The sequence below is a fragment of the Elephas maximus genome, chromosome 12, assembly GCF_024166365.1.
Source record: "Elephas maximus indicus isolate mEleMax1 chromosome 12, mEleMax1 primary haplotype, whole genome shotgun sequence".
NCBI lineage: Eukaryota > Metazoa > Chordata > Mammalia > Proboscidea > Elephantidae > Elephas > Elephas maximus.
Window position 1 is genome coordinate 42,183,600 of NC_064830.1, and position 12,126 is coordinate 42,195,725.

Genomic DNA, 12,126 nt, shown 5'->3' on the forward strand with positions numbered 1-12,126 from the left:
TCCTTGATACCAAAACCAGCTAAAGACAACAGAAAAAAAGAAAATTACAGACCTATATTGCTCATGAACATAGATGCAAAAATCCTCAACAAAATTCTAGCCAAGAGAATTCAACAACATATCAAAAAAATAATCCACCATGATCAAGTGGGATTTACACCAGGTATGCAAGGATTTTTTTTTTTTTTTATGCAAGGATGGTTCAATATTGGGAAAACAATTAATGTAATCCACCATATAAATAAAACAAAAGACAAGAACCGCATGATTTTATCAATTGATGCAGAAAAGGCATTTGACAAAGTTCAACACCCATTCATGATAAAAACTCTCAGCAAAATAGGAATAGAAGGAAAATTCCTCAACACAATAAAGGGCATTTATACAAAGCCAACAGCCAGCATCATCCTTAATGTAGAGATTCTAAAAACATTCCCATTAAGAGCAGGAACCAGACAAGGATGCCCCTTATCACCACTCTTATTCAACATTGTGCTGGAGGTCCTAGCCAGAGCAATTAGGCTGGGTAAAGAACTAAAGAGCATCCAGATTGGTAAGGAAGAAGTAAAAGTATCTCTGTTTGCAGATGACATGATCTTATACACAGAAAACCCTGAAGAATCCTCAAAAAAAAACTACTGAAACTAACAGAAGAATTCCACAGGCTATCAGGTTACAAGATAAACATAAAAAATCAGTTGGATTCCTCTACACCAACAAAAAGAACATCAAAGAGGAAATCACCAAATCAGTACCATTCATAGTAGCCCCGAAGAAGATAAATACTTAGGAATAAATCTAACCAGAGACATAAAAGACCTATACAAAGAAAACTACAAGGTACTACTGCAAGAAACCAAAACGGACCTACATAAGTGGAAAAACATACCTTGCTCATGAATAGGAAGACTTAACATTGTAAAAATGTCTATCCTACCAAAAGCTATCTGTATATGCAACACAATTCTGATCCAAATTCCAACAACGTTTTTTAATGAGATGAAGAAACAAATCACCAACTTCATATGCAAGGGAAAGAAGCCCTGGATAAGTAAAGCATTACTGAAAATGAAGAACAAAGTGGGAGGCCTCACTCTTCCTGACTTTAGAACCTGTTATACCGCCACAGTAGTCAAAACAGCCTGGTACTGGTACAACAACAGACACATAGACCAATGGAACAGAATTGAGAATTCAGACGTAAATCCATCCACATATGAGCAGCTGATATTTGGCAAAGGCCTGGTGTCAGTTAATTGGGCAAAAGATAGTGTTTTTAACAAATGGTGCTGGCATAACTGGATATCCATCTGCAAAAAAATGAAACAGGACCCATACATACCTCATACCATGCACAAAAACTAACTCCAAATGGATCAAAGACCTAAACATAAAGTCTAAAACGATAAAGATCATGGAAGAAAAAATAGGGACAAAGTTAGGAGCCCTAATACATGGCATAAACAGAATACAAAACATTACTAAAAATGCCAAAGAGAAACCAGATAACTGGGAGCTATTACAAATCAAACACCTATGCTCATCTGAAGACTTCACCAAAAGAGTAAAAAGACCACCTACAGACTGGGAAAAAATTTCAGCTACGAAATCTCCGACCAGCGCCTGATCTCTAAAATCTACATGATTCTGCTAAAACTCAACCACAAAAAGACAAACAACCCAATTAGAAAATGGGCAAAGGATATGAACAGACACTTCACTAAAGAAGACATTCAGGTGACTAACAGATACATGAGGAAATGTTCTCGATCTTTAGCCATTAGAGAAATGCAAATCAAAACTACAATGAGATTCCATCTCACTCCAACAAGGTTGCTATGAATCTAAAAAACACAAAATAATAAATGCTGGAGAGGACGTGGAGAGATTGGAACACTTTTATACTGCTGGTGGGAATGTAAAATGGTACAATTACTTTGGAAATTCATTTGGCACTTCCTTAAAAAGCTAGGAATAGAACACCATACGACCCAGCCGTCCCACTCCTCTAAATATATCCTAGAGAAATAAGAGCCTTTACACACCCATGTTCACTGCAGCAGTGTTTACAATAGCAAAAAGATGGAAGCAATCAAGGTGCCCATCAATGGATGAATGGATAAATAAATTAGGGTATATTCACACAATGGAATACTAAGCATCAATAAAGAACAGTAATGAATCTGTGAAACATTTTATAACATGGAGGAACCTGGAAGACATTATGCTGAGTGAAATTAGGCAGTTGCAAAAGGACAAATATTGTATAAGACCACTATTATAAGAACTTGAGAAATAATTTAAACTGAGAAGAACACATTCTTTTGTGGCTACGAGAGGGGGGAGGGAGGGAGGGTGGGAAAGGGATATTTACTAAATAGATAGTAGATAAGAACTACTTTACATAAAGGGAAGGACAACATCAGTACAGTGGAGGTCAGCACAACTGGACTAAACCAAAAGCAGTTTCCTGAATAAACTGAATGTTCCGAAGGTTAGCGAAGCAGGGCCAGGTATTTGGGGACCATAGTTTCAGGGGACGTCCAAGTCAATTGGCATAGTAAAATCTATTAAGAAAACATTCTGCATCCCACTTTGAAGAGTGGCATCTGGGGTCTTAAATGCTAGCAAGCAGCCATCTAAGATGCATCAATGAGTCTCAACTCACCTGGATCAAAGGAGAATGAAGAACACCAAGGACGCAAGGTAATAAAGAGCCCAAGAGACAGAAAGGGCTACATGAACCAGAGACTACATTATCCTGAGACCAGAGGATCTAGATGGTGCCCAGCCACAACCGATGACTGCCCTGACAGGGAACACAGCAGAGGACCCCTGAGGGAGCAGGGGAACAGTGGGATGTAGACCCCAAATTCTCACAAAAAGACCAGACTTAATGGTCTGACTGAGACTAGAAGGAACCTGGTGGTCATGACCCCCAGACTTTCTTTTGGCCCAGGACAGGAACCATTCCAGAAGCCAGCTCGCCAGACATGGATTGGACTGGACAATGGGTGGGAGAGGGATGCTGGTGAGGAGTGAGCTACTTGGATCAGGTGGACACTTGAGACTATGTTGGCACCCCCTGCCTGGAGGGGAGATGGGAGGGTAGAGGGACTTAGAAGCTGGCAAAATGGACACAAAAAGAGAGAGTGGAAGGAGGGAGAGGGCTGTCTCATTGGGGGGAGAGTAATTGGGAGTATGTAGCAAGGTGTATTTTTTTTGTTTTTTTTTTGCAAGGTGTATGTAAGTTTTTATGTGAGAGACTGACTTGATTTGTAAACTTTCACTTAAAGCACAATAAAAATTATTTAAAAAATAATAAAATGAGACAAAACTCTCAAAAAAAAAAGTCACCTGTTTTCCTCTTAGAGGTTGTCACAGATGAGCAAGTGGCACAAGCCAATAGGCAGAAAATTTGAGCAGAAAATGGCTGTAAAAAGGGTGAGAAGCTCAGCTGAGGTTTCAGCAGCCTCATCCTGTTAGGGGAGTCTTGGTTAACACCCTAGGCTTTCAGTTGCACTTTCTAAAGAACTATATCCTGGAAGTAAGGATAAACCAAAAGTAGATCAGGTTTTAACAAGATTGAAAACTGTCTTCACATTAGCTTAATCTCTGATTGGATTAGTTTTTACTCTCAGCCAGAAACTCTTAAAATCTTCTGTTGAAGAAGATAATGTCATTAGCAGTCCCTACAGTTTTTATTACACAGTGCCTGACATTGAATCCCCAGATTCCAGGCATGTCGGGAGTCAGAATCAAGAGAAAAAAGCAGGTACAGAAATAGTTATGCAAATAATCAAGGCGTTGTAGTTTTCAGGTGTTGATGTCAGTGATACGAAAGATAGGTCTCAGTAGAAAATATGTGGACTGAAGCAAAAAGAGTAAAAAGGAAATGAAGAAAAATCTACAGATAAGTTATTAGAATTAATAAATGAATTTAGAAATGTTGCTTGATGATAGGACAATAAAAAATTATTTCTACACACGAACAGCAATTAGACAGTGCAATTTATGGGAAGTTTAATTTCTATTGGAGTGCAGATGACCAAGAATAGCACAGACATACTCAGTGAAGAAAGAAAAATAAGAAGATGTACAATTCCAGGTATTAGGACTTTATAATGCTACAGTAACAGACAGCGTGGTATTGGTACAAGCATAATAAATAGATTAATGGAACAGAGTTCAGAAACACACATACTCATATATAGTCTCCTGATTTATGACAAAATTAATGATGCAGTACAATGAGGGAAAGGATGGTCTTTTTCAATAAATGGTACTAAATCAATTAGATGTCCAAATAGAAGAGTAGGAAACCCTGGTGGCATAGTGGTTCAGAGCTATGGCTGCTAACCAAAAGGTTGGAAGTTCAAATCCACCAGGCGCTTCTTGGAAACCCTGTAGGGCAGTTCTACTCTGTCCTATATGGTCGCTATGAGTCAGAATCGACTTGACGGCAACGGGTTTGGTTTGGTTTTTTTTTATGGAAGAGTATTAAGTTGACACATACCTCATACCATACACGAAAATCAGTTCCAGGTGCATTATAGCTCCGAATTTAAAAAGAAAAACAATTATACAAAGAGCAGTATCTTCTTGTCCTTAAGATAGGCAAAGATTTTGAAGCAGGACACAGAAAGCACTAGTCATAAAGGAGAAGATTGATAATTTTTACCATATTAAAATTAAGAACCTATGTTCTTAGTGACTGAGAGGGGGCTTAGTGACAAGAGGGGGTTCTTCTGGGTTTTTCAAATGGTCTGTTTTCCTGATCTGGGTGGTGGTTACACTGATGTGTTCATTTTGTTAAAAGCAATTGAACTGAATGCTTACGATTCATGTACACTTACATTGAAAAATGACATATATTCAGAAAAGTTTTACTTTTTTTTTTTTTTAAGCCTTACTTGGCACTCAGTGAGTGGCCCCTTTTGAACTGACATTTGAAATATAAATTATTCCTTTTGTTTAGTTTTTCTTTCCTTTCGTGTTTCTCAAGTACTTTTTAAAAAATTAAATTTTTTATTATTAATTAAAAAATTTTTATTTTGAGATCCTTTTAGATTCACATACAGTTATAAGAAATAATACAGAGATATCCCATGTAACCATTACCCAGTTTCCCTCAATGGTAATAGCTTGTAAAATTGTAGTACAGTATCACAACTAGGATATAGACATTGATAAGTCAAGATACAGAACATGTCTGTCACCACAAAGGATCTCTCATATTGCCCTTTTATAGCTATACCTATTTTCCTCCTGCCCCCATTTCCTTCTTAACTCTTAGTAACCACTAATCTGTTCTCCATTTCTATAATTTTGTCATTTCAAAAATGTTTTGTAGCTAGACTTATATAGTATATAACCTTCGGGATTGACTTTTTTTTTTTTTTTAACTCTGTGTAGTTCTCTGGAGATTCAGCTAGGTTGTTATATGTATAAATAGTTTGTTTTTTTTATTGCTGTGTAGTATTCCATATATGGATATACCACAGTCGTTTAACCATTACCCATTAAAGAACATGTGGGTTGTTTCCAATTTTGGGGCTATTAAGAATAAAGCTGCTATAAATATTTGTGTACAGCTTTTTTTTTTTTTTAATGTGAACGTAAATTTTCACTTCTGTGGGATAAATGACAGTGCAATTGCTAGGTCACGTGGTAGTTGAGGAAAAAGAAAATCAGCCATTGAAAGCCGTTTGGATCACAATGGTCTGATCCACAACTTATCATGGGAATGGCGGAAGACTGGGCAGCATTTCATTCCATTATGCATAGGGTCGCCATCAGTCGGGGGTGACTCACTGGCAGCTAAGAAAAACAACAATGGTAGTTGCTTATTTCATTTTTTTAAAAAACTACCAAACTCTTTTCCAGAGTGCTGTACCATTTTATATTCCCACTGGCCATGTGTGAGTGATCCAGTTTCTCAGCATCCTCACCAGCATTTGGTGTTTGTCACTATTTTTTTATTTTGGCCATTCTGATAGGTGTGTAGTGATATCCCCTTGTAGTTTTAATTTGCATTTCCTTAATGGCTAATGATTTTGAATGTCTTTTCATGTGCTTATTTACCAACCTTATATCCTCTTCATATCTTTTGCCCATTTCCTAACTTATTTGTTTTTTACTGTTGATTTTTGAGAATTCTGTATATATTCTAGATACTAGTCCATTGTCAGCTATGTGGTTTGAAAATATTTTTTCACAGTCTGTAGCTTTTTTTTTAATCCTCTTAATTAACAAGGTTTTTCACAGAGCCGATTTAATTTTGATGAAGTCCAATTTATCAAGTTTTCCTTTTTTTGATTGTGCTTTTGATGTCAAGTCTAAGAACTCTTTGCCTAACCCTAGATCTTGAAGACTTTTTCCTCTGTTTTTTCTCACAGTTTTATAGTTTTTCATTTATGTCTGTGATCTATTTTGAGCTAATTTTTGGATAAAGTCTCAGACTTATGGTTGAGGTATATTGCTTTACCTATAGATACTCAATTACTCCAGTGCCATTTGTTGAAAAAGGTATCTTTCTACCATTGAATTGCCTTTGCACCTTTGTCAAATGTCAGTTGGGTATATTTATGTAAATATATTAATAGCACCTCAGTTCTGTTCCATTGGTGGCTATACCTTTGCCAGTACCACACAGTCTTGATTACTATAGCTATATAATACATTTTGAAATTCCTCTCACCTTACTCTTCTTTTTCAAAATTGTTTTAGTTATTCTAGTTTCCGTATAAATTTTAGAATAACCTTTTCTGTATTTACAAAAAGTCATGCTGGGATTTTGATAGGAAGATTTAAATCTGTAGATCAGTTTTGGAAGAATGAATCTTTACTGTGTTGTGCCCTTCCAATCTGTGAATATGATATTTCTGTTTATTTAGATCTTCGATTTCATTCATCATTGTTTTAGAGTTAGTCTTCTGGTCTGAAGAACTATTTTGGAGGAAAAAATGATAATTTTTTATATTCCATTTTATTAAAAAGAAATATATAGAATCTCTAGTTTTTATTTGCTTTATACTACTTGCTAATTATGTATATCTTAATGAATTAAGAATAACACTTTACCATCAAACCCCAAAAAACACTTTAAGTATATTAAATTTATTTGCTACTGCTCCCTCACACATTTTCTAAAGTAGATTAATTTCGTGTTATTGTTCCAGTTAGATCCAACTGACTGTTATATTCTTCTAATTTCAGGTTCCCTTCACTACTGCATCAGAGAATGAAGTAATCTGCTAAGAAATCACTAAATACTACTCTGAGGGGTTTAGATGTAAGTGAGGTAAGTTTAATATCATCTTAAATACTACCTGGGTTTTTATAGTGAATTCCTGACTTGGTCCTGTCTTGTACCAGACATCAAGCTGGTCACTGGAAAGAACACCCTCACTTTTATTTTGTTCTGTGCCTGTGGTGGATCCTCAGTTTTCTTTTGGATCAGGAACCCCTTTGAGGGTCTACTTAAAGCTGTAGGTCCTTTTCACAAACATTCACGTTTGCCCATGCAGGGAACTCGAGGACCTTCTGAAATCCCTTAGAGTTCACAGACTCTGGAGTCAACCCTCTGCTCTACAGTTTTAAAAACATTTTTACATGTTTTGACTCAGCGGTTAAGAGCTAGGCTGCTAACCAAAAGATTGGCAGTTCAAATCCACCAGCTGCTCCTTGGAAACCCTATAGGGCAGGTCTACTCCGTTCTGTAAGGTTGTTACGAGTCAGAGTTGACTCGATGGCAATAGGTTTGGGTTTTTTTGTGGGACGGGGATTGCTCTTTTAAATATCACGGCAACTATATGAATTGGTGGTATTCATATTTTGGAAACCCTGGTGGCGTAGTATGGCAGCAGGTTAGGGTGGTGTAGTGGTCAAGAGCTTCGGCTGCTAACCAAAAGGTCGGCAGTTCGAATCCACCAGGTGCTCCTTGGAAACTCTATGGGGCATTTCTACTCTGTCCTGTCAGGTTGCTATGAGTTGGAATCCACTCTGCGGCAACGGGTTTGCGTTATTCGTATTTTACAGGGAAGAAGCTGCTGCTCAAGATGGTACGTGACTTGTCTAGTATCACTTAGCTGTCAAATTTGAGGCTAGAAGTGAAGACTTTCCCGAATTATAATTCCTTCCGATGGCATCAACATTTTTTAAGGTTCTTGCTACCTAATATGGTTGTGTCAGCTTTCTCTCACTGTAGTAAATGTGCTTTACTACATCATCATATTGAGTGTTACCAAACCCCAGCGTTTCCTGAATTAATATGTGCACAATGGTATTTCATTTTAATTTGTTTCTTTGTTTATAGTTAGGGTCCTTTTTTTATCTACTTATCCACTGAAGTCTTACCAGTTTTTATATCATTGTGTGCAAATTTTTAATATATTAGGAATATTAACTTTATCTGATATGTTGCAAATATATTTACTCTTTTTATTTGCCTTTTAATTTCATATGATTTCTTTTTATGTATAAACCCATTGCCATTGAGTCGATTCCAACTCATAACGACCCTATAGGGCAGAGTAGAACCGCCCCATAGGGTTTCCAAGGAGTAGCTGGTGGATTGGCACTGCTGACCTTTTGGTTAGCAGCCAAGCTCGTAACCACTATGGCACCAGAGGTTCAAAGATGGTCAGGTAGAGCAGTGGGAGTGTAGAAGGAACAAAGGAATCTGTAACTGGTTGTGATCAATTAGTTGTAAACACCACCCTGCACTTGGACCTGTCCTACTAACTTCTAATTTTTTTTTTTCTTTTCTTAGTGTAGAAAGATTCAAAGACTTGACACACTCACATGAACACAGACACACACACTTATATTCACTTTTTTTTTTAACATAATGGGAGTCTGAAAGATTAAAGAAAAGACGTTATTTGATTTGCAGTTATTTGATTTTTTCTAATTGTATGTTCATCAGCTATTGGTCTTTCATCTTCTTTGAATATTTTTTGTTTAGCTATTTAATGTTGTGGAATTTTTATATGTGATGTCATGTAGAAGTCTAATTTTTTCCTCCTAAAATCATTAGTCGCGATAGCATTTTTTTGAATGTTTTATTTTTTTACCCACTGATTTCAAAGTCTGCCTTTATCATATATAAAATTCCTACGTATACATGTGTTTATGTGTCTGTACTACTTGTTCCTTTGATCTCATTCTCTGTCTGCATAATTATTATAGTGTTTTAATGCTATTGTAGCTTTAAAGCCTCTTCTTATTGGTATTTCAAAAATGTCTTGTTTATTCTTTGGTATTAATTTTTGCAGAGTAACTTTAGAATATATTCATCAAGTAAAAAAATAAACATGTGAGAGATTTGGATTAGAATTGCATTGAGTTAAAGATTCATTCGGAGGAGAATTAACATCTTGGTGTTATTACATCTTTCTAGTTGGTTACTGGTGTTTTTATTGTAGTTCAGTTCCCACAGCCTTTGCTATGCTTCTTTATGTCTCTTCCACACACGTGCATCTTGGTGGAATAAGGAGAGCCTCTTCTCTGTCACTCTCCTCTTAGGGACTTTCTGCACATCCTGCTTCCCAGGAGTCCATTTTCCCAGGTCTTCTCACTATAAAGTTGAGGTTTCTTTCTCTCAGTCTTAGGTCCCCCATCCCTCCCCCTTTGTGCAGTTATGTCCGATTGGGGTCCTCTTGGGTTGAAGCAGTGAGGGAGAAGAGAAAAATACATAGCAGTGAGATCCCCCCATTCTCTTCATACTACCCTGAAGGACTGAGGGATGAATTTCCCCTTAGGCTGTTAAGTGCCCCGACTGGGCAGTAAAGCGTGGTTTTGGGGCATGGTCAACAGAAGAATAAAAGATGAGAAGAAAAAAAGAAAAGGAACTGGGAACTTCTCCCTCGCACCCCCACCCTCTATCTCACAGGTTCCTCCAGGTTCCCTCAACCAGGAGGAGGAGGTATGTCTCTTGGAGTTTTTGCTCTCAGTGCCTGCTGCATAATTCTTGGACTCTGCCCGCCCTCCAGTCAAAATGGTCGATAAAGGTAGATTTTTTTGTTTTTAAAAGTAAACTCACTGCATGTTGGTTGTTCTTCAAATTGTGAGTTAGGTTTTTTTCTCAAGTTTTGACTTAGATTGTTCCTGAACTTTTGCTTTGACTCCCCTCCCCAGCGCTCCTGCTGTTGTTTGCTTTTCAGAGTCCTCAAGTAGTTACATTCAGTGTTCTGTCAGAGTTTTTAGTTGTAATCAATGCCAGAGACAGGCTTCATGGACTTTTTCCATCTCATCCTTTGTTGAAAGTTAGGTTATTTTATTTTGAAAGTAATTTTTGTTTTTAATTTCCAAAAATTCTTTCTTATTCCATAATTACTACATTTTAAGAACAGATTTTTCTTATTTTATGGACATATTGGCCTTTTGAATTTCTCTAAACATACCAATTAAAGGTAACAATATTTTATTACTTTTTTTTTCCCACAAATCTATTTCTTTGGGTCATTGTGCCTCTGCTTTTTCACCTTAGTGCTGTTCTTCTATGCTGTTGCATTTTATTAAGTGGCCAGTGATTCTTGGCTGTTCTTTTCCATAGCATTTTCAAATGAACATCTAAATCAGTAGTTGTCAACACTTCGGGACCCAGTTAAAATTTAAATTTCTGGCTTCACTCACAAAATTCTGATTCAGAAAGTCTGGCTTAGGGCACTTAAACACCTGAGATGATTCTGATGTTGGTAGTTTGAAGATAACCTTTGAAATCTTGGTAACTGGTGTGATTTTGTAAAGGACAGTACTCTCCTTTACAGATCATTATCTTCCGCACTGGATATTATAGCTGACCACAGGACTCTGCAGGTTGGCTTCTCACTATGGTGTGTGGGAGGGGAAAAGTGCATATAGGCAAAGTCCTGTTTTTCTTCATCATGTATCTGTAGGGAAAAGGCTAATAAGTTGGGACCTTACCCTCAATTTTGCTATAGGGAAGAAATTTTTCTGCGGGTAGAGTTCTGGGTAGTTCTGCGTTATCTTCCTCTTTTTCTTTTCCCTGGTCTCTGTCCACTGAGATTGTCTCTAGCCTATTATTATCTTCATCTCAAAGTTCACACTTTAAGCCCTCTCACAAAGACTTTAGATTCATAGTTAATACTGTGGCCAGCATTTGCTGTTTACCAGCAGAGTTGTACTGGCCATCTTTCGTGGCTTTTCACTCATTTTTTCTGTGGCCTGTCTACATTCTCAGGTTCTGCTGACTGACTTGGGGGTTTAGTAGGGAGAAGAGTAGAAACCGTCTGGAACTGGAAGTCCACTTATTTTTAAGGTGATGTTTTATACTATGTGAGAAAGTATGTTTATTGAATTCTCACATAAGATAATCATCATAACATCTGTAGAAGGATTATAAACTTACACAAAGAAAATGTAGCTTCTTTATTTTTTTATAATTTTTATTGTGCTTTAAGTGAAGTTTACAAATCAAGTCAGTCTCTCACATAAAAACTTATATACACCTTGCTACATACTCCCAATTACTCTCCCCTCAATGAGACAGCCTTCTCGCTCCCTCTACTCTCTCTTTTTGTGTCCGTTTTGCCAGCTTCTAACCCCCTCTACCCTTCCATCTGTCCTCCAGGCAGGAGATGCCAACATAGTCTCAAGTGTCCACCTGATCCAAGATAGCTTCTTTATTTTTTATAACTCATCTCTTCTTCCAGTGAGCCTTGGCCACTGAGAAACTGGAGGAAAAATACTGGACTTATTCCAGCCTACTAAACTAGGTCCTACCCAATAACTCGAATTCATTTCTTTGGATATTGCAGTCTCTCTTTGGATACTGAACAATTCAAATATCATCTCTTCCTTCACACCTTTCCAAGATGGAATCCAGGCGTACAGGTTGAGTGTATGTGGCTTGTGCGACCATGTTGTGGTGAATCCTCTGTCCATGTGTTATAATCCACTTGTAGCCTCTGTTTGCTTACTAGTCTCCTTTCTGCTAGTTAAGGGTGCTCCTTGGAATTGTGACCACTGAGGTACTATCAGAAATCCCCTTGGGTGTTGTACATATATCTGTGACTGAAGTATGCAACTGATACAAGTTGAGGTCTGCTCCCTTGGCTCTCAGGGTGCATTGGTTATCTTCTTTGGTGTCATTGGTAATGT

General features: G+C 37.4%; 1 protein-coding gene across 8 annotated transcripts in view; it reads left to right on the top strand.

Moving 5' to 3' along the window:
• Positions 1-12,126, top strand: part of NCOA1 (nuclear receptor coactivator 1) — a 277,613-nt gene that overhangs the window by 107,764 nt on the left and 157,723 nt on the right. For 7 of the 8 annotated variants that reach the window (XM_049902741.1, XM_049902739.1, XM_049902743.1 and 4 more), the window contains exon 3: positions 7,219-7,303. The gene's annotated coding sequence lies outside the window, so the exon portion shown is untranslated. The remainder of the gene's footprint in view (positions 1-7,218; positions 7,304-12,126) is intronic. The other variant, XM_049902742.1, reaches the window with a different exon arrangement.